Genomic DNA, 20,932 nt, shown 5'->3' with positions numbered 1-20,932 from the left:
GGGCGTGGCTCATCACAGGGGAGAAGGGGGAGCCTCCAAAGTCCTTTTCTACCAGGAAAGAAATTGGGGATCTGCTGAGGCTTCTTCCTGGCAGCGTCTGAGTGGCACGTGGGCCAAGCACCAGGTACCCTGGTACTGTATGCCTAACAGAGAGCACCTGCTGTCCCCCGTCTCCCCACAGGGCGCCCTCATCCTGCACCTGACGGAGCACCTGCTGCACAGCAACATGACCAGCAGTGACATCCTCCTGTGACCAGCAGTAACATCCTCCTGTGCTACACATGGTAAGGGCTTCCCCAGTTGCCGGCCTGTGCTACACCCAGTGAAGGCTGCCCTGGGTTGCTGCCCTGTGCTATATAAACAGTAAGGGTTTCCCCGGTACATCAGCCCATGACACCCGGTAAGGGCTTCCCTGGGGTGCCTGGTGGGCTACACATGGTAAGGGCTTTCCCAGGGCGATGGCCTGTGTTACACACGGTGAGGACTTCCCTGGGGTGCTGGCCTGTGTTACACACGGTAAGGGCTTCCCCGGGCGCCGGCCGGTGCTACACCATGGTAAGGCGTTCCCTAGGTGCCCGTGCTGCACCTCGGTGAGGGCTTCCCCTGGGCACGGTGTCAAGATGGCCTCGCTCCTCCACCCACCCTGCCTCAGCAGCATGGAGTCCACGCCGTTAAACCAGAACTCCAACTTCAGGTGTTGGAGGGCTCCCTGTCCTTGTTGAGCACTGAAAGACAGAAGGTTAGGACAAGTTGAAAGAAGTGTGTTCTACCCCAGAGGAGAAGAACTCAAAACATCAAGAGCTTCCAGAATGATCTAGCTACAGGTCCTGGGCGGTGCTTTTGTGCTGAGTTTTTATGACGAGTGGAATGCCACAGGCACGTGCCTGACCTGTGAGGGCAATGCCCAGGGCCCTTCTGTGCCCCTTGTGAGAGACTCCCCAGGACCTCTCACAGATGCAGGACGGGGACAGACCCCTGGGATCTCACACAGATGCAGGAGGGGGACAGACCCCTGGGATCTCACACAGATGCAGGAGGGGGACAGACCCCTGGGACCTCACACAGACACCGGTGAAGGGGACAGACCCCTGGGATCGCAGACTCAGGAAGGGGACCTTGGGTGTGTTTCTGATGTGTGACTGTGGAGAGACCACTCCCGGCTCTGTGACCAGCTGCGAATTACTGTGGGGTTTGGGACAGATGATTCAGGTTTCTTTCAGCTGCAGGGATTTTCTCTACAACTCACCCCTGTCCCCAGTCCCTAACATAGAATACCAGGGCCAGCCCCACCCCCACCAATGAGCCCTTGTGTGCCCGGCCCTTCTCAAACATTTCAGAGCAGGAAGCCGGGCAGCAGCATCAGTGCAGTGTCCTTGTGGAGTTGCAGAAAGCTCCCAGCAGCTACTATGATGCAGGATTTGCCTGCCTCCCTGGGACATGGCAATTTAAAATGTCAGGATCTTGTTTTGAGAGGAAAGATACAATGGGAAGAACTCAAAAATTTGGGGCAATTTTCTCAGAGGCATTTCATTTTTACTGGAAGGATCCTGCCCCCTCCCTAACAATCAGGCAGTTAGATTTTTCCCTGGAGCAACTTGACACCACCTGGCTTCTAACAGCAGCCTCGCTGGCAGTTGTTACATGTCCTGCAGCCCTGGGCCCAGCCTGTACTGTGACCCACCTTTCCTCCCTTCCCCTTCCCTCCCTCCCTCCTTTCCTCTTCCTTCCTTTCCTGTTTTCCCTTTGCCTTTTTTTTCCATTTTTACCTTTGCCTTTCATCTTTCCTTTTGATAGAATCTCACTCTGTTGCTCAGGCTGGAGTGCAGTGGTGATCGTGGCCCACTGCAGCCTCTACCTCCTGGGCTCAAGTAATCCTCCCGCCTCAGCCTCCAAGTAGCTGAAATCACAGGTGCACTCCACCACACCTTGCTAATTAAAAAAATTTTTTTTTCTAGAGGCCAGGCATGGTGGCTCATGCCTGTAATCCCAACACTTTGGGAGGACGAGGCAGGTGGATCACTTGAGCTTAGGAGTTTGAGACCAGCCTGGCCAACATGGTGAAACCCTTTCTCTACTAAAAATACAAAAAAGCTGGGCATGGTGGTGGGCACCTGTAATCCCAGCTACTTGGGATGCTGGGGTGGGAGGATCGCTTGAACCCAGGAGGTGGAGCTTGCAGTGAGCCGAGATTGTGCCACTGCACTCCAGCCTGGGTGACAGAATAAGACTCCATCTAAGAAAAAAAAAAAGCTTTTCCGTAGACACAAGGTCTCACTGTGTTACCCAGGCTGGTCTCAACTTTCTGAGCTCAAGTGATCTTCCCACCTTGGCCTCCCAAAATGGTGAGATTACAGGTGTGAGCCATCAGGCCTTGACTCAACTTTTAGCAGCTTTGTTGGACAATGAGGTGGCCAGGAATGCTATGCTGCTTGGGGCTTCCAGGCACTGGTTTTCTCTTTGGTGAATAGTTCCTTAATAAAGGAAATTGAATGAGTACATTGAGACCTGTTCAGAAAGCAGCTCAATGACCAGGTGTGGTGGCTCATGCCTGTAATACCAGCACTTCGTGAGGCTGAGGCAGGAGGATCCCTTGAGGCTGGGAGTTCAAGACTAGGCTGGACTTCAAAGTGAGACCTCACCTACAAAAAATAAAAAAAATTAGCTGGGTGTGGTGGCTCACACATGTGGTCCCATCCCAGGTACATGGGAGTCTGAGGCAGAAGGATCACTTGAGTTTAGAAGGTCGAGGCTGCAGTGAGCTGTGATTGTACCACTGCACTCGAGCCTGGGTGAGAGTGAGACCCTGTCTCAGGGGGAAGAAAAGAAGAAAGCAGTTTGACTAGAGACCTTGGCCTGTGTCCCAGTGCCCTCTGCCTGTGTGAGTGGGAAGTAGGTGTGGGTGGGTCTTCCAGGAGATGTTGGTTTTGGGTCACTGTAGCCCACGTGTACTGGGGACGGCCCTAGGCTGTGGCGGGCAGGAGGCAGGTTCCTGACATAGACTAAACCACGTCGTTCATGCCATAGGTGCTGGCCTGCTGGCATGGTGCTCTGTTTCATCCTGAGCTCTGCGAGCTCTTGTCCAGGGGTTCTGACCCAGGGCTGAATGAGAACCACTTGGGGTTGTCACATGGTCACCGCATCCCCCACTCTGAGATTCTGACCTCGGGGATGTGCGGCGAGGCCCAGGACACCCAGCCACGTCCGCTCCAGTCCTCCCAGGCTGGGCGCATCCCCCGTGACCTCCTTGCCTCCATGGTGGGGTTGGGGTGCTCCCTGTTGCCCTCCAGGGCCGAGATTCCTGCTGGAACTTGCCCCTCACTCTGTCATGGGATTTGTTTTACTCCAGGGCCACCCAGAGAGTCTCCCTGCATAGATGAAGGTACTGTGAGTGTACCTGCACCTTCTTGCCTTAACGTTTTTAAAATTAGTAAGTTTTCAATTAAAATAAAAAAACTTAAATCTACTTGGATATGGTAAAAATGTCAAGCAGCCTCAACAGGATATGGGAGGAAAGGCTGCGTGTCTCCCAGGGCTGGAGGCAGCCATGCCAGTCATTTTCATTGCCTCAGTGCGGATCGTTGCCCCTGTAGGCGTGTGTGTGTGCGCACGCATATGTGTGAGTGCGAGTGTGTGTGTGCATGTGTGTGCACGCATGTGTGTGTGAGTGCGTGTGTGTGAGTGCATGTGTGCGTGTGTGAGTGCATGTGTGCACGCGTGTGTGTGTGCGCATGTATCTGGGCATGTGTGTGCGTGTTTACATATCTGTTCTTTCCTCTGGACTGACAGGGTTATGCTGCATGTTTGCTTTGTATGAACACTGTCTTGGAGACGGTCCATGTCAGCCCAGACCTCATTCTTTGGAGGCAATTCCGTGTCAGCCCAGACCTCATTCTGTTTCACGGCTGCTTAATGGCTTCCCTCATCCTGCTGGGGCCAGGCGCTGTTCTGAATGCCTCATGTGGGTTCACTAACTGTGTCATGGTGTGAGTAGAATGTGTGCACCTCATGTGGCCTTTCCTGTGTCAATAACATCTACATTGCTTTGTCTCTGTCACCAGCAAGTGTGCAACAAATGTTCTGTGACATGTCTTGCTGTGCATGTATGAGTATGTCTGTGCGATCCATTCTTAGACGTGGAGTTGCTGGGCCAAAGTATCATGAGTTTGAAATGGGCAGTTAGCACCAACGTGTGGCTCCATCTTAGGTGGTTTTGTAGGGACGCAGGAAACTGAGGGGCAGCTGTGGGGAGAGCTGCCTGGCGCCTGCTGAAGCCACACCCCTCCTGTCTTTGCAGGTTGGCTGGATGATGTGGAACTGGATGGTGTCCATTCTGGCCACAGGAGCGGCCATGGGCTTGTACGATGGCTCCCCCATGGTGCCCATGCCCAACATGCTCTGGGACCTGGTTGACAGGATAGGGTAGGTACCAAGATGCAGTGCCCAGAACAGGGGACAGGCAGCACCAGGAAGGCTCCTTGGGATCAGATGCAGAGCCGTGGCTGCCTTCTGCCGTGGTCAGGACATCTCCGGAATGCTCTGCTTTTGTTGATGTCCCCTCTCTAAGAGGAGGATGTGGAAGGTGCCAGAAGCGGAAGGTGAAGCTGTTAAGGAGGGAGGGACACCAAGGGCCAGGGCTTTTCCTTCTAGAGTGAGGGCTGAGAAAAATCCTACGGGCAGCGTGTGATCTCATTTCTTTCAAAAATCTGTTTCTATTTTTTAGATTATTTTTTAGTAACAATTGTATGTATTGTAAGGTGCACAACATGGTATTTTGCTGTGTATGCACATAGTGAATGAAATGAGTACTGCAGTCAGGCAAACTCGTATTTGCATCTCCTCACAGAGTTACCTTTTTGTTTTTAGCAATGAGAGTGCCTGAAATCGACTCTCAGCAAAGTTTCAGCACTTACACAGTATGGCATCGTCAACCGCAGCCATCGTGCTGCACTTTAATCTTATTTCTGTAGTTGTGGCATTTCCCAGCAAAAGGAGGGAAACTGAGGGTCACATAGAGTCTAGCACACGTTCTTCGGACTCAGGAGTGAAATTGTGTTTGTCCATTTTCATACTGCTATGAAGAAATGCCCGACACTGGGTAATTTATAAAGAAAAAGGTTGAATGGACTCAGTTTCACATGTCTGGGGAGACCTCACAATCATGGAAGAAGGTGAAGGAGGGGCAAAGGGATGAGAGCGTGTGCAGGAGAACTGTCCTTTATAAAACCATCAGGTCTCGTGAGACTTATTCACTATTGAGAGAACAGCATGGGAAAAACCTGCTCCCAGGATTCAGTGACCTCCTACGACACACAGGATTGTGGGAGCTGCAGTTCCAGATGAGATTTGGGTGGGGACAGCCAAACCATATCAGAGATGAAGTGAGGTGAAGGCTGAACGCACAGGGGAGATGTGTGGATAAGTTCATGAGGGGTGGATGCAGAACCTGTGACTGGGGGACTGTGTGGCATTTGGATTTCCTGCCACCTTTCTCCTGAGCCCATTGGCAGGAGGAGAGCTCTGCTTGTCCCTAGCTGTCCCTTGGGGCTGGCAGCCACCTGTCTTCTAGGGTTCTCCTCACCTCATCATAACTACACTGAGTGCTTCCTGGGGCCCCTGGAGGTGGTCACTTCTTTCCTGTGGCCCTGGCTGGATGGTAGATGGGAATCCCATAAGCAGAGGCGGGAGCCAGTTAGGAGAGACACGTCAGGTGCCCTCCCAGTGTCTGAGAAATATCCAAATGGGGATGGGTACGGTGGTCCCTGCCCCCATCCCTTATCATCATCATTGTTAGAAGGCATCAGCAGACCCGGTCTCGTCAGCACTTTGCTGATGAATTAATCACAACCGGCTGGCATGTTCTGGCCACTATGGTCTTGGTCACCCTTGGCCTAATGACAGTGTTTCCAGAGATAAGAATCAGAAGTCAGCTGGGCGTGATGGCTTATGCCTGTAATCCCAGCACTTTGGGAGGCTGAGCTGGGCGGATCACGAGGTCAGGAGATCGAGACCATCCTGGCTAACACAGTGAAACCCCATCTCTACTAAAAATACAAAAAAAAAAAAAAAAAGGCCAGATGTGGTGGCGCATGCCTGTAGTCCCAGCTACTTGGGAGGGTGAGGCAGGAGAATGGCGTCAACCTGGGAAGCGGAGCTTGCAGTGAGCCGAGATTGCGCCACTGCCCTCCAGCCTGGGTGACAGAGCAAGACTCTGTCTCAAAAAAAAAAGAAAATGCAGAAGTCGCCAGAGCTCCAGGGGCCCAGAAATAACTGTGCTCTGAAACGTCCTCATTACTCTACATCTGACTCTGTTCATGGGGCGAACAGGAGCCACTCATGTTTTTAAATCCTTGGCCATTAACATTTTAAATATAACTTGGCCTGGCCTGGGTAAAATTGAAATCCTGACATTTGGCTCACAATCTTAGTGAGGAAGGCTATTTCCTAATGAGATTGTTTCCAGCAAAAGGTTAATCAAATCCCTGGAAACTTGAAATTGCTTTAGAATCTTTACCCTTTTACCCTTAAGCCAGGCTGCAGGGGAGGAACTTTTTTTGGTGTGTGTGGAAGGCATGCACTGGATCGGGGGTTACTTGAGGAGGGATGGAGAGGGAAGTGTACATCAGTGGGGCCTGGTGCTAATGAGATCCAAGGATGAAGAGTCCCAGGGAGACCCTGCTGTTTGTGTGCATGGGTGTGAGCCTGCGTGTATGCACAAGTGTATGTGAAAGTGTATGTGTGTGCATGGAGTGTGATAATGCGAAACAGAGTGAGTGCATATGTGTATGTGCACATTTGTGTGAGTGCAGGTGAGTGCATGAATGTGTGCATGGTGTCTGTGTGTGTATAGGTGTCAGGTGTGTGTGTGTGCATGCAGCTGTGAATGTTTGCTGTGCATGTGGATGCATGTGTGCCTTGCATATGTGTGCGTGTGCCTGTATGCACGCATACATGTGTGAGTGTTCACAGCACAGTGGCTGGTTCCATGCCGTCATCAGGGGCCCTGGGTTGGCCAGAGCACCGAGGCTGGCTGAGGTGTGGTCATGCTGTCACAGGGCTCCCTCTGCATGTGGCCTTTGCCCTGCCTGGGAGAGCCTCCTGTGCAGTTTGGCGAGGCAGGTGTGACTCGGCACCCAGGCAGGGGTTGCAGGCGAGGGGCTGTCAGAAGGATGCAGGCTTCAAGCCACTGCCCTGGGCGCCACGGGCAGTGAGAGGGAGTGGGTGCTGGGCGTGGCAGGACGTTTCAGCTCAGTTCTGTTCACCTCCTGGAAACTGAATGCTGTGCAACAGTTGAAAGCAGTCATGGCAAATCCTGTTTTGTGACAAGAGGAGCACAGGGCGGGCACAGTCCTCATGAAGCTGTCTCAGTGCCTTTGATTAAATCCAATGTCTGTTAGTAAATGTGGGGTGAGATGTCTATTGATTACCGGCATGTCAACTCCCAGCCTTACTGACACATTGGGTAAAAGAGCATTTATTTTGTAGGCACAGACAAGATAATTTTAAAAGACGAATTTTCTTCTTCATAGGGGTGTGTTTCTAGGCTCTAGAGAGGGGAATATTCTGGATAGAATTAGGGCCAGGACCCTGGGGACTTTGCCCAGATTTGCTAGTAGCGGGACAGGCGTGGACGTTGTCTGGATGGCCCGGTGTTGTCGTCTCTGAATGGGGCCGTTGTCTGAGATGGTCCTAGAGGTCAGGGGCCTCACGGGCGAACGGGCTTGTCCTTCTAAGGAAGTGCGTGGGTTGGAGAGCACTCTGCCGGGATCTGCACCCCGTGTGTGCTGGACTATGTGCTCTGCGCCAAGCTCCCTGCCGGGTCCTGGGGGCCACACAGCAGCAACCTGGGGCCAGCACTGTCTGTCCTCATGGGGCTGGTAGTGGGAGGGGGAAGGTAAGGAAAAGGGAGAGGCTGACCTTGGCTTCTGAGGAGTGCTGTCAGGGACCTGGGGTCAGGGACTGCTCGAGAGGTCTTGGCATTTGGGCTGAGGCCGGAAGGTTCAGGAACTACTTTTGCAGGACTGGGGACATGTGCTTCAGGCAGAGGGAACCACCAGGAGCAAGGCCCGGAGGTGGGCCTGAGATCCATGTGTTGTGGAAGCTGGAGGGGCCTCCTGTGGCCTGAGTGCAAAGGGCTGATGTGGGACTGGGGGCAGGAAGAGGGGTCGGAGGGGCAGGGACACTTGGGACTGCTTGGAGGGCAAGTCTTTCCCCCTCGTGGAATGGAACAGCAGTGGACACTTCGAATCAGGAGAGCACTGTGATCTGGTGCGTGTTATTAAAAGGGCAGGGTAGACCAGGCGTGGTGGCTCATGCCTGTAATCCCAGCACTTTGGGAAGCTGAGGTGGGTGGATCACCTGAGGTCAGGAGTTCAAGGCCAGCCCAGCCAGCATGGTGAAACCCCGTCTTGACTAAAAATACAAAAGCTAGCTGGGTGTGGTGGCACGTGCCTGTAATCCCAGCTACTTGAGAGGCTGAGGCAGGAGGATCACTTGAACCCTGGAGGCAGAGGTTGCTGTGAGCCGAGATCGCGCCACTGCACTCCAGCCTGAGTGACACAGAGAGACTCCGTTTAAAAAAAAATGTGTGGTGTAGCGCCTGAGTGGAGAGAGCATGGCAGGGGCAGGGGCGGAAGCTGGGAGACGCGGGTTGGTGGAGCCCACAGGTGCTCTGGCGACCATGGAGGGGCTGCCTCTGGGCTGATCCACACCAGGCTCTGTCTAGGGCTCCGGGCAGTCACAGGCACCGGGTCCCGATGGCTCAGGGCCTTGACGCTGTCTCATGCTTCGGTGTAGCGACCCCTACGGTACTCACTAGAACTAAGACGTGGCATGAGCGCCCACAGGTGGGCTCCCATGCTTCCATGAGCTGAATGGTGTTGCATTTCCTAACTGTCTTAGGTGCACCCTGGAGATAGATGGGGGAAGTTGCTGTTTGCAGACAAGCAGGCATGTGACTCATGGGCTGGACAGCACCACCTCCGAGTGCTGGCGGAGCCTCACCAAGATCAGGGTTTGCAGAGTCTTGCCTGCAGTTAGACGTGCTTTAGAACCACAGAGAGCCTTCGAGTTTTCTGGGTGTGGGCAATGGGGGGATGAGCTACATAAAACCTATGTGTTGTTTGGGCGTGGCTGTTGATTGGAGAGCTTTGTACCCGTAGCTGGAGGCGGTCACTGCTGTCCAGGGTCAGGTGATTGGCATCAGAGTCACGAGGTCTCCATCCTCTGTTATTGATACTTGCAAAGGGAGTGACACCTTAATCCTTGGCTATGAAGTTGAAGTAGTTAATCGAACTCTGGGTTTGTGAAAGAAGCATGAGGGATGGTCAGAAGAGCGAGTCTCCCTCCCCCGAAACTCTAGCCATCTCTAGGATACAGTGGTGGCTTTGTGGGTGGCAGGGTGGGTCTGGGGAAGTAAAAGAACGAAGGTGTGGGAGGTGGAAGGACCAAGGTAATCTGCCTCCTTGCATGGAGGGAGACCCACCCTGCCATTGCCTTAGCCATGCCCAACCAGTTCTGAATTCCAGGACATTCTGTGCCACATTGCCTCACAGCTTCAGACAGCAAGTGCCATGGCAGTCAGTCTTCCCTCCTTGGGATGAGTCTCCACTGAACGTGCAGGGACTGAGGTTCTACTGCCCAGAGTGACACGGAAGAGTCTTAATCTCCCAGCCTCCTCTGCGCCCTGAAGAGAAAAATCTGCTTTAGTTGGGAAGATCAAGTTTCCATGTGAAGGGCTGCCTGGCTGGAAGAAAAGCTGAGGAAGGAAATAGCATATTAGACAGGGCTGCCCTTGAAAATGCAGTGATGTATATTCAGCAGCGTGTGTCATTCTCTGAGCACAGATGTTCATAGAACTGTGGATTCTAAACGTTTAAGAAGAGCTGCACTTTTCTACATTTCATAAAAATGTGAACTTGTTTAAGAAAAAGGGATGGGTAGAGAGTTTCTGGGATGGCACATGTTTTAACAAAGAATTCTCGCAGCACTTTGGGTGCCAAAGCAGGAGGATCACTTGAGCCCAAGAGTTAGAGACGGCAGCGAGCTGTCATTGCAGCACGGCGCGCCAGCCTGGGGCGCCACAGGGAGACCCTGTCTCAAAAAGTAATAATAATAATTCTGTAGCCCTCTCTTCTTTGGTGAATGAATGTGAGGATAGAATTTGAGGGGTCTTGATTTTATGGCCTCCTTTGGTCCCCCAAGATAAAATACACTCTGCAGCTGGGAAAATGATGGGTTCGTGTGAACAACTGTTTTACGTGAAGCCTCGTGGTCAAGGAAGCTGGCCGTGCATACTGGACTCGGCGTAAAGAACAGTCAGGTGTGCCTGTGAGCAAGTCAGGTGCCGTGACTCAGACTCGAGTAAACACGAAGTATGAGTTCAATCCAGAAAAAGGCGCTCTAGGGTTTTGCAGACTTGTCAGAAATAAATCACTAACTTTAGAAAGCTTCAGTGCAAGAGTCTTGAAGAATTTCTGGTGTTTTCTTTCCCGCCTGCACCCTAGCATCCTGGTAACCAGGGTGAAGTGGCTGTCGGCGCTGGAAGAGAAGGCCGTGAAGCCGGTGAGTGTGCCTCTTTAATCTCATTCCCTGTACTGCCAATCAAGGAAATTAAATCCATCCTATTTCCTGCTTGTGCGTGAGGCTTCAGGTGCTGGGTTTAGTTTTAATCTTTTGGTGATTCTTTGCCCCAGTGGAAATCCACAGTCTCCAGATGCCCCAGACACATCCAGCCATTAGAAGTGCAAGGATGAAAGTACTTGTTTAGATAGAAATATAGTGATGGACACTGAAACGTGGTGATGATGAGTAAAATAATCAGATTGCAGAAGATCGTGCTCCAGACATGATCCTGTCCACCGGCTCCCTGCTGAAAGCCTAAAGCTATGAGTGTGTCTACAGGTGCGTCAAGAGCAGCGTCCTCCTGGGCTCCACCTCGGGTATGGCTCTGCGGGGGACAGACCTCCCGGCCATCCCCGCCTCCGGAAGGCAGGCCGGCCCTGTAAGTATGCACACCCTCTGCCCAGTGCTTGGATTCATCCCAAGGGCACGGTCTACTGGGCAGCCAGTACGCACAGTCCCCTCTCAGTATCTGAGGCAGTGATGCTCTGCAAAGTCACTGTGAACACCGAGTCAGCACGGACGGAACCCTTGCTCCTGGGGGAAGTAGGTTGGTACACACACACCTCTCACATCGATTATAGTCTTAAATCCAAAACAACACATCTTGGTAGGTTCTATTTTTTTATCTTGTGAAAGAGAAAATGCAGTTCAGAAGCGTTCAGTGACTTGCCCAAGGCCACTGTCCAGAGCTGGGATGCAAAGCCTGGGAACAGAGCACCCTGCCCCACCCTGCCCCAGTCTCCTGCGTGTGAGAGGGAGGCAGGGAGCCCCTGTCTCCTTGTGTGACCTCGGTGGGAACCGGCCTGGGTGGCTCGGGTTTGACGGCTCTGCAGTGTCTGAGAGTGACTGCAAAAGCTCCAGAGTATAGGCCTGGAGGTCACACATACATTTTAGTGAGCAGGCAAATTCGCAAAAATAGAATCTGCAAATAGAAGCCACTGTATGGAAGGACAAATACTGCAACATTGTTTATATAAGGAAAAATAGATTATCGGTATGCCCAGCAGAAGGAAATTCATTCAATAATTTAGGGTACATTCTTAATTTATGTAGCCATTAGAAGTGCAACTACGAAAGTATTTGTTCAGATAGAAATATACTGATGGACATTGAAACATGGTCATGATGAGTGAAAAAATCAGATTGCAGAATTATAAGGCACGGTCATTTTTGTAGGTTGAAAACAGGAATATATGGATGTATACATGCGCACTCACATATGTATATATATGGGTGTATTATATGTGGATTCCAACCGAATTTTTTTATTTTTTTTTATTTTTTATTTTTGAGAAAGAGTCTCACTCCAGCTTAGGCTGGAGTACAGTGGGTGCAATCTCAGCTCACTGCAACCTCTGCCTCATGGGTTCAAGCAATTCTCTTGCCTCAGCCTCCCAAGTAGCTGGGATTACAGGCATGTGCCACCATGTCCAACTCATTTTTCTGTATTGTTAGTAGAGACAGGGTTTCATGTATTGGCCAGACTGGTCTCAAACTCCTGACCTCAGGTGATCCACCCACCTTGGCCTCCCAAAGTCCTGGGATTACAGGCATGAGCCACTGTGCCTGGCCCCCAAGTGCATTTTTTGGTCACAACTTTTTTCTTAATGTAAAGTTGTGCTTTGGAAAATGGTTCATGCATGTGGTAAAAAATTTGGAGTCCACAAAGGTATCCTCATTGCTGCCGTCCCCCTTCCCCGAGGAAGCCCATGTTGTTTCCTTCATAGATGTTCTGTGCATAGGTGAGTGTGTGTGCTTGAGTGTTTGTGAGTGTGTGTAAATGGGACGAGAGCACCCCCGTTTTCTGTAGTTTAGGGTACATACCTCACTTCCCCTCAATGTGACTTACAGTTGATTCCATTGCTGCCCATAGAAATCTTTGGGTCACTGTTTGTTTGTTTTTTAGACAGGGTTTTGCTCTGTTGCCCAGGCTGGAGTGCACAGTGACACGATCATGGCTCACTGCAGCTTCAACCTCCTGGGCTCAAGTGATCTACCCGCCTCAGCCTCTTGAGTAGCTAGGACCACAGGTGCACGCCACCACACTCAGCTATGTTTTTTTTTTATTTTTTGTAAAAATGGGGTTTCAAGATGTTGCCCAGGCTGTTCTTGAACTCCTGAGCGCAAGTGATTCTCCCACCTCAGCCTCCCAGAGTGCTGGGATTACAGGCATGAGCCACCGTGCCTGGCCTAGGTCACTTTTATTTTCTTTTTACACATTTGTGGTTGTGATTTTTCTCCTTGTGATTTAAAAACATGCTCTCAGAGCGCCTCTTTAAGAGGTGCTGTTTGCCCAAAGCCCGAGGCCAACCCCCCAGGCTTCCTCCCCACCATTGGTTCCTCAGCCTGAGGAGGAGGATCTGAGCTCTTCTTACCAGCAGGGTGAGCAGCAGGAGGGAGGTCGGGAGCCCTGCCCAGACCTTGATGGTGGCAGAAACGAACCTGACTCACTCACTTTCTTGGGACACGTCCGTCAGTGACATGAAATGGCAGAGAAGACATCACATTTTATTCTTTGCCTGAAGGAAGAAATAAAATCTCTTAGAGTTGAAGCCAAAATCAACCCTTCTGGTTTTTGGAGCCGTGTCATTTCACGTGGATCTGAACATCCTCACACTCCCAATTCAGGCACATAGAGCCTGATGAGGGAAAACATTTGCTTTATGAAAATACTTTTTACACGTATATGAGTTAATGAGTAGCATGTGCTGGGCACGGTGGCTCACAACTGTCATCCCAGCACTTTGGGATGCTGAGGCAGGAGACTTGCTTGAGCCCAGGAGTTCAAGACTAGCCTGAGCAGCATAAGGAAACCCTGTTTTCACCAAAAAAAAAAAAAAAAAAGGTTAGCTGTGGCTAATTTTTATTAAAATTAGCTGTGGCTGGGCACGGTGGCTCACGCCTGTAATCCCAACACTTTGGGAGGCTGACGCAGGCAGATCACTTGAGGTCAGGAGTTCAAGACCAGCCAGGTCAACATGGTGAAACCCCATTTCTACCAAAAAAACCCCAAAAATTAGCTGAGCATGGTGGCATATGCCTGTAGTACCAGCTACTTGGGAGGCTGAGGCAGGAATCTCTTAAACCGGGGAGGTGGAGGTTGCAGTGAGCCGAGATTATGCTACTGCACTCCAGCCTGGGCAACAGAGTGAAACTCTGTCTCAAAAAAAAAAAAAAAAAATTAGCTGGGCATGGTGTGTGCCTGTAGTCTCACTTGGGAGGCTGAGGTGGGAGGATCGGTTCAGCCAGGAGGTCAAAGCTGCAGTGAGCTGAGATCACACCACTACACTCCTGTTTGAGCAACAGAGTGAGGCCCTGTTTCCAAAAAATAAAAAGCGTTCAGACACCAGGCACAGGGGTTAGGGAGGGGTGCTCCTTGCCACCGCCTCTCGCACTCTCTTTGCTTTCTTCCCTGTGGGAGCGGAGTGACCCTGTCCTCAGCGTGTTCTGCCCTTGCTCTGCTTGTGTGTTGTGTGTGAATGCATGTATGTGGTGTGTGCATGCATGTGTGTGTGATGTGTGTGGTGTGTACATGTAAGTGGTTGTTCCTCAACGTGTCCTGCCCTTGCTGTGCTTGTGTGGGGATGTGTGTATGGTGTGTGTGTGCACATGGATACACGTGTGTATGTGTGTGTACGTGTGTGTGCGCGTGTGTGGTGTGTGCATGCATGTGGATGTGTGTGCATGTATGTGCGCGTGTGTGTGTGGGGTGTGCATGCACGTTTATGTGTGCATGTACGTTTATGTGTGCATGTGTATGGTTGTGCATGTGTGTGGTGTATGTGTGGTGTGTGCATGTGTGTGGATGTGTGTGCGTGTGTGTGCATGTGTGTGTATGTGTGGTGTGTGCATGCATGTATGTGTGGATGTGTGTGTGTAGTGTGAGGGTCTTTGTCCTCTTGCAGATTGACCTTGCTGTTCTTTCCCTTCCCACACAGACTTTGGGGTTAGGGGATAGCTGTTGGCTGTTGTCAGCAGTGGGCCTAAGTTGGGGTGTTCACACTGCTCCCCTGCGTGGTGGCCCATGGAGCCTGACTCCCATTTCCAGCTCATTCCAGAAACAGGAGTGTTTTCCATGTAGCATAGTCTCTTGTGTGTGAGACGGTCCTTGCAAGTGGGAACATTTCTCTTTTTTTCTTTTGAGACAGAATCTCTGTCACCCAGGCTGGAGTGCAGTGGCACGATCTTGGCTCACTGCAACCTCCGCCTCCTGGGTTCAAGCGATTCTCATGCCTCAGCCTCCTGAGTAGCTGGGATTACAGGCGTGCATAACATACATAGGTCATTCTGCCAGTGGGGCAATAATGCATTTTTGATGGATATCTTGTTGTCTTCAGCTTGAAGCTATCATGTGTAACTGTAATCTGGGTTTAGTTGAATCTCAGCCACCTCTGCCCAGAGCCTCTTGGCCCCGGCCCCTGCTGTTGGTAGCCAGGCGTGGTGGTGCATGCCTGTAATTTTTGTATTTTTAGTAGAGATGGGGTTTCACCATGTTGCCCAGGCTGGTCTCGAACTCCTGAGTTCAGTCAATCCACCCACCTCGGCCTCCCAAAGTGCTGGGATTATAGGCATGAGCCACCGTGCCTGGCCACGGTTCTGTTTTTCCATGTAAACCATGTAAAGCGTGGCGCGCAAGCCTTCCCACATGATGGGTCCGCATAGGCGGTATCTGCTGGGTAGATACCACAGGCAAAGCTTCCATTTTCTGCGATCCTGAATCTTGAGTTTCCGTGTGACCACAGGAGGTCATTTTCTTAGTGCATCCTCTCGCAGGAAGGCTCGGCCAGAACATCTGTCACCAGATGTAGGGGGTTTATTCCAGTTTCCATATCACCTCTCCAGCTGCTCCGTGAAAAGAAGCCCCACCTGTCTGGGCGTTGCAGTGTTTGTCTGGGAGATACTTGTCCTCTTGGCACTTTCTCCTTTGTTGCTCACTAATTTAAAAGCTGTTTGTCTTGGGTTTCTGAATTTTGACTCCCATTTTGCCATTGCTTGCAGGAGGCATCGACATCTCCTGCTTCGTGCGCCAGAATTTTTCTCTTCCTGTGTATAAAGGGGAGATTCAGGCCCAGAACCTGGGCATGGCCATGGAAGTGTGGAACGAGGAAGGTGATGGCTCCGCCAACTGTTTCTTTATGTGATTAGGTGTGAGTTGGGAGCTTGGGAGCATTCAGATGTGTGACTTTGCTTGGTGATGGTTCTCCAAAACAGCCCTTGGAGGGGAGGCCCCTGTCACTTGTAGCGTGATGTCCTTTCCCCGCAGCTTGGTTTAACACCCACTGGGCTCCTGGTCCCCAGCCCCTGAGAGGTCAGGGTCGAGCTGGAGGACAGACGGAGAGCTGTGTGCTCAGGAATGGCAGGCAAGGGTGGTCGTTGCCCCGAATCTGAACCGGTGCTGGATACACAGGCAGTGGTCAGCTCTGAGCATCTGAGAGCCTGGTCATGAAAGGGATAGTCTCCCGCTGTGCTGGGCCTGGCAGCTAGAAATCCAGCTGTGCTAGGAGGGGTGAGCAGGGCTCAGTGCAGCTGCTCTGCAGAGCAATGCAGGAGTAGTCAGTGATGCTGAAGGTGCATACGTGCCCTGTGATCTAGGAATTCCACTCCTGGAAGACTGACTTGTGATCTGTGCAAGAATGTTTGTAACCCCATGATTTGTAACAGAAAACAAAATTAGGAATAATAGAAATGTCCATCTTTGGGCAGAAGTTCTGTGATCACACGTGGCGAATGACGAAGCAGTAAACAGGAATGAACCAGAGCAACACGTAGTAGCCCAAATGAGCCACCCAGACGTCATGCTGAGTGAGCTCAGGAAGATGCGGTACACGTAGAAGGACAGCGTGTGTGTGTTCCGAAGCATGCAGAGTGATGACACATGCTATTCAGGGATGCGTGTGGATGGAGCAAAAATGTTAACACACAGAGAAATAACCAATCGCCATGTTCAAGACAGCAATTTTGGGGAGCACATACAGGGAGGCAACTTCATCTGGGAGAAACACATTATCAGGCTGCCATGACAGGTGTGTGGGCATGGACCATCTCTGTACCTTTGTATATGTCTGGAATATTGCATAATAAGTAATAGCTTAAGAGAGATAGCCAGGGTGTGTGGCTGTGGTGTGTGTTGGGCTTATTTTTAATTCTCCCATACTAGGAAAGGGTTTGGGGAGACAGCAGCGAGCTGCTATGTACTAAGCCGATCCCTTGCTAACTCACACACTTCTGGAACAATGAGAACGGCAACAAGTACAGGAAGGCGTATTTCTCCAAATTCCCAGGTCGGTTGGAGAGATGCAGACAGAGCTGGCCAGCCTCTGCCTTGGCTGGGCCTTCTGTGTGTCATTGTGTATCCACATCCTTCCCTTCCCATCTTGCCCCTCCCCTCTTCCTTCCCCCACCAGGGCTTGGAGAAGCTGCATATAGCTCATTCTGCCAGTGGGGCGATAATGAATTTTTGATGGATATCTTGTTGTCTTCAGCTTGAAGCTATCATGTGTAACTGTAATCTGGGTTTAGTTGAATCTCAGCCACCTCTGCCCAGAGCCTCTTGGTCCCGGGCCCTGCTGTTGGTAGCTGGCATGAGCCTCTGGTGTGCATGTGACAGGGTGGAGGGTGCAGGGCCCACTCGCTGAAACAGGGAGATGCCTGCCTGTTCAAGAGGAGTGGCATGTGGAAGTGGTGTCTGGCTGAGGTCTCTTCCTTTGTGTGTGTCACCATCTTTCAGTCCTCATGGAGATGCTAGAGGAAGAGCACTTTTGCGGTGGAAGGATTTACAACCCGACACGTCACTCTCACATAGACTGACACCCCTGAGTGTCGTGTTTTGAGCGCTGCCTTGCCCCAAAGCAGGCGTGATACTGTACCTTGTTTTAATGTGAATAGACTCTCCCTTAGATACCTAACCTTGTTTTAATATGAATAGACTCTCCCTTAACTGAGAAAGCCGGACGGACTCCATTGGCTCCTTCATTTACAAGACATCAAGGGCTCCTCACCCACCCGCTTCCTCAAGGACTTAACTTGTGCAAGCTGACTCTCAGCATATCAAAGAGTGCAGTTAACTGATAAGGCGCTGTGGCAAGCTGTGTCCGCAGTGCCCAGGAATTCGCCCAGGTGATAGTACCCTAAAGCCCCCGTGGAGTTTGTGTCCAGCAGAAAACACCCAGAGCCCCCACACCTGTCACCTTGTGATGAATTTAAAGCCCCTGCACCTGGAACTGTTTTCCTGTAACCATTTGTCTTTTTAACTTTTTTTTTTTGCCTGTTTTACTTCTGTACGATTGCTGCAGATAGGCTCCCCCTCCCCTCTCTAAACCAAAGTATAAAAGAAAATCTAGCTCCTTCTTTGGGGTCGAGAGAATTTTGAGCACCAGCTGTCTCTGGGTCGCCGGCTAATAAAGGACTCCTGAGTTGGTCTCAAAGTGTGGCGTTTCTCTGTAACTTGCTTGGTTACATTTGGAGTCCCCAGCAAGATATTCGCCACCGGGTGAGGGCCGGGCTGACTCTGGGCTCCCCCAGACGGATGACGGGCTTACAGGGGAGGCGCCACCTGAAGAAGTTTCAGGGCCCCACAGGTGACCGTCTTCCGGAGGAGAACGGATCGACCACCAGTGTGTGCCCACAAAAAATTCAACTCCTGAGTCCTCTGTTTCTGGTCCCGGAAAGGTAAGTCAGATCTGACTCTCTTTCTCTGGGAGGGAAGTGGCTCTGAAAAGGGCCCTCCCTTTTTAGCTCTGCCCGCGTTCCGGGACACTGGAGGACAGAGTCCTGGTTTTCTGTTAGGCGCCTCTGTGTGTCTCTGCGAGGGAAGCGGCCCTGGCGAGGGCCCTCCCTTGACTCAGACCATATTCCAGGATGCTGGAGGACTGAGTCCCGGTTTCTGACAGGCCGGCCTCTCCATTAAGACTAGTTTGTCTGTCTCTGTTCTGTGTTCTCTCGTTCAGGCCTCCCGGAGATCTCTGTTTTAGAACGGGAATAAATAAATAAAACTGAGGACTCTGTGTGTGAGTGAGTGTGTGACTGGGGAGTTCAAGGGCTTGCGCTTGAATTTCCAGTTTGTAGCTCCACGGCTACAGCTATGGAGGTCGAATGGGCCCTCACCTGCAATTCCGTGGCGACCTCATAAGGCTTAGGGCAGCATCGGGCATAGCTCCAGACGAGCTGGGGGTTTGTACCGGCCTGCCAATGCTAAGAGGAGCCTAAGTCCCCTCAGGGGGAGCGGCCAGGCAGGCTGCTGCTCCCATCACAGGACCCCCTCCCTTTGTCTATAAAAAAAAAAAAGTTGTCATAATTGTTTATATGCCCTGAGGTCTGTTGTCTTGTTTGGTGTTTGTCTAAATTCCGTATGTCAGTTCACCGATACTGCCCTAGACGACTGGGTAAGAACTTCAAGGTCCTCAGTACTGATCTTCTATCACAGGAGGTCCAATTTCTCATGAGTGGTTTGGGCTGGCCATCCCAGTTCTGCGTTTTCTGAGAAACAAATCTGGTGGTGTTACGGGAAACAGTGTGGGAAACATTCGCGTGTTTAGGATTTCCAGCGCCATAAAGGTTGGTGGCGTCTAGATTGCCACACTCCACGCCCAAGTGACTGGGCCACCTCCACATTAGACCAGCGGTGAATTGAGAATAGCCGCCCTGCAGACTTCCTTGCTCATCTTTTGTGTCATCCGGTAACTTTTCCTGTGCCCCTGGATAAGGAACTGTGCAGAGAAACCTATGCCCGTACTGCTTTACTCTGCCTGGACTCTTACTCTGTTCGTCTGTGGCTACTCTCCTACCTTAGGAAAGATCTGAGTGGCCCCTTTCCTCCTCATCCCCATCCCTTACCCCACGCATCTTGTTTTCCTGTGTCACAGCAAGTCTAGCGCCCCCACGACTTGGCTCTACTCTCCCTTCTTAAACCCTTGAAAGAAAGGGCCAAGTTTGAACTTTTTGCCTTCAAGTTGTGGAAACACCAAAGTTATTTAGGCTATAAGTCAAAGGGGAGAGGGAAGTCACATAGGTTCCACTGGCCTTGGACGCGCCTCTTGTCCTCTCCCTAAATCTCAGAGCTTAAGATGATGAACCTTATGTGGCAAGAAGTGTTAGCTATGGTTGTTCTCCTACTCCTGGTTATGTTGTTTCTGTTCTTCTGATACTGCAGCCCCCCCGCCCCGCCAGTTTGTGAATTTCTCTGTCCGTGCTGGGTTTAATATCTTTGCTTAAACCTTGTTAATTTGCCTCCAGAATGGGAAACTCCTCTTCCCAGCCCGATAAAGATTGGAGCCCTCTCCAATATATGTTACCAAATTTCTCTCTGGGCTTCTCAGAGGGTTATGGGGTCTGCCTTAAAAAAGGCAAACTCCGGACCCTGTGAAGTAGAATGGCCAAAGTTTGGAGCCGGGTGACCCCCAGAAAGGTCACTGAACCTCGCAGTTGTTCAGGCTGTGTGGCGGGTTGTTGCTGGAACTCCCAGTCACCCCGATCAGTTTCCCTACGTTGATTGATGGCTGAGTTTGGTCTGGAGCCTTCCTCCATGGCTCCGCTCACGCGCCATTCATAATTCTACCTCCAAGGTCCTTTTGAGCCAGACCCCACTTTCTCTTCGACCCTCAGCCAGCTCAGTTCTTCCTGTATTGCCTCCTTCTGAAGAAGAGGAACGTCTCCCTCACCCAGTTTCACCACCTCGTAACCCTCCTGCTCCCTTCGAATCTTCCCTTGTCTCCTCAACTACGTCCCCTGTGGGCTCCCTGCTTATTGCCTCCCAATTGCGGCCATGGCAGAAGGAGGTAGCCCCGCTCCTCTCCCTGAGAGAGGTACAAATCCCTCCAGGTGAGTGCTCAACTCCATTCTTGGTTTATGTCCCCTTTTCTACTTTTGACCTGTACAACTGGAAAGCTCATCATCCCCCCTTTTCTGAAAAGCCCCAGGTCTTGACCTCACTGATGGAGTCCATGCTCCGGACCCATCAGCCCACCTGGGATGATTGTCAACAGCTCCTTTTAACCCTTTTCACCTGCGAAGAGAGGCCCGAAAGCATTCCCTCGCATCAGCTGATAGGCCAGAAGAGGAAGCCAGAGACCTCCTTGAGGAGGTTTTTCTCTCTACCTGGCCTAATTAAGACCCAGATTCTTCAGGTGGGAAGAGAGCTTTAGATGATTTTCACTGGTATCTCCTTGTGGGTATCAAGGCAGCCGCTCAAAAACCCATAAATTTGTCTAAGACGACTGAAGTTGTCCAGGGGCCTGATGAGTCACCAGGAGCGTTTTTAGAATGCCTCCAGGAGGCCTATTGGACTTACACCCCTGTTGACCCGGTGGCACCCGAA

The 20,932-nt window shown here is 51.4% G+C and overlaps 1 pseudogene; it reads left to right on the top strand.

Moving 5' to 3' along the window:
• The first annotated feature begins 458 nt into the window (after nt 1-458).
• LOC141406977 (acetoacetyl-CoA synthetase-like) overlaps nt 459-20,932 on the top strand; it is a 39,761-nt pseudogene continuing 19,287 nt past the window's right edge.

This window comes from Macaca fascicularis, chromosome 6, assembly GCF_037993035.2.
Source record: "Macaca fascicularis isolate 582-1 chromosome 6, T2T-MFA8v1.1".
NCBI lineage: Eukaryota > Metazoa > Chordata > Mammalia > Primates > Cercopithecidae > Macaca > Macaca fascicularis.
Note: the sequence above shows the minus strand (reverse complement) of the source record. Positions and strands in the feature narration are given on the sequence as shown.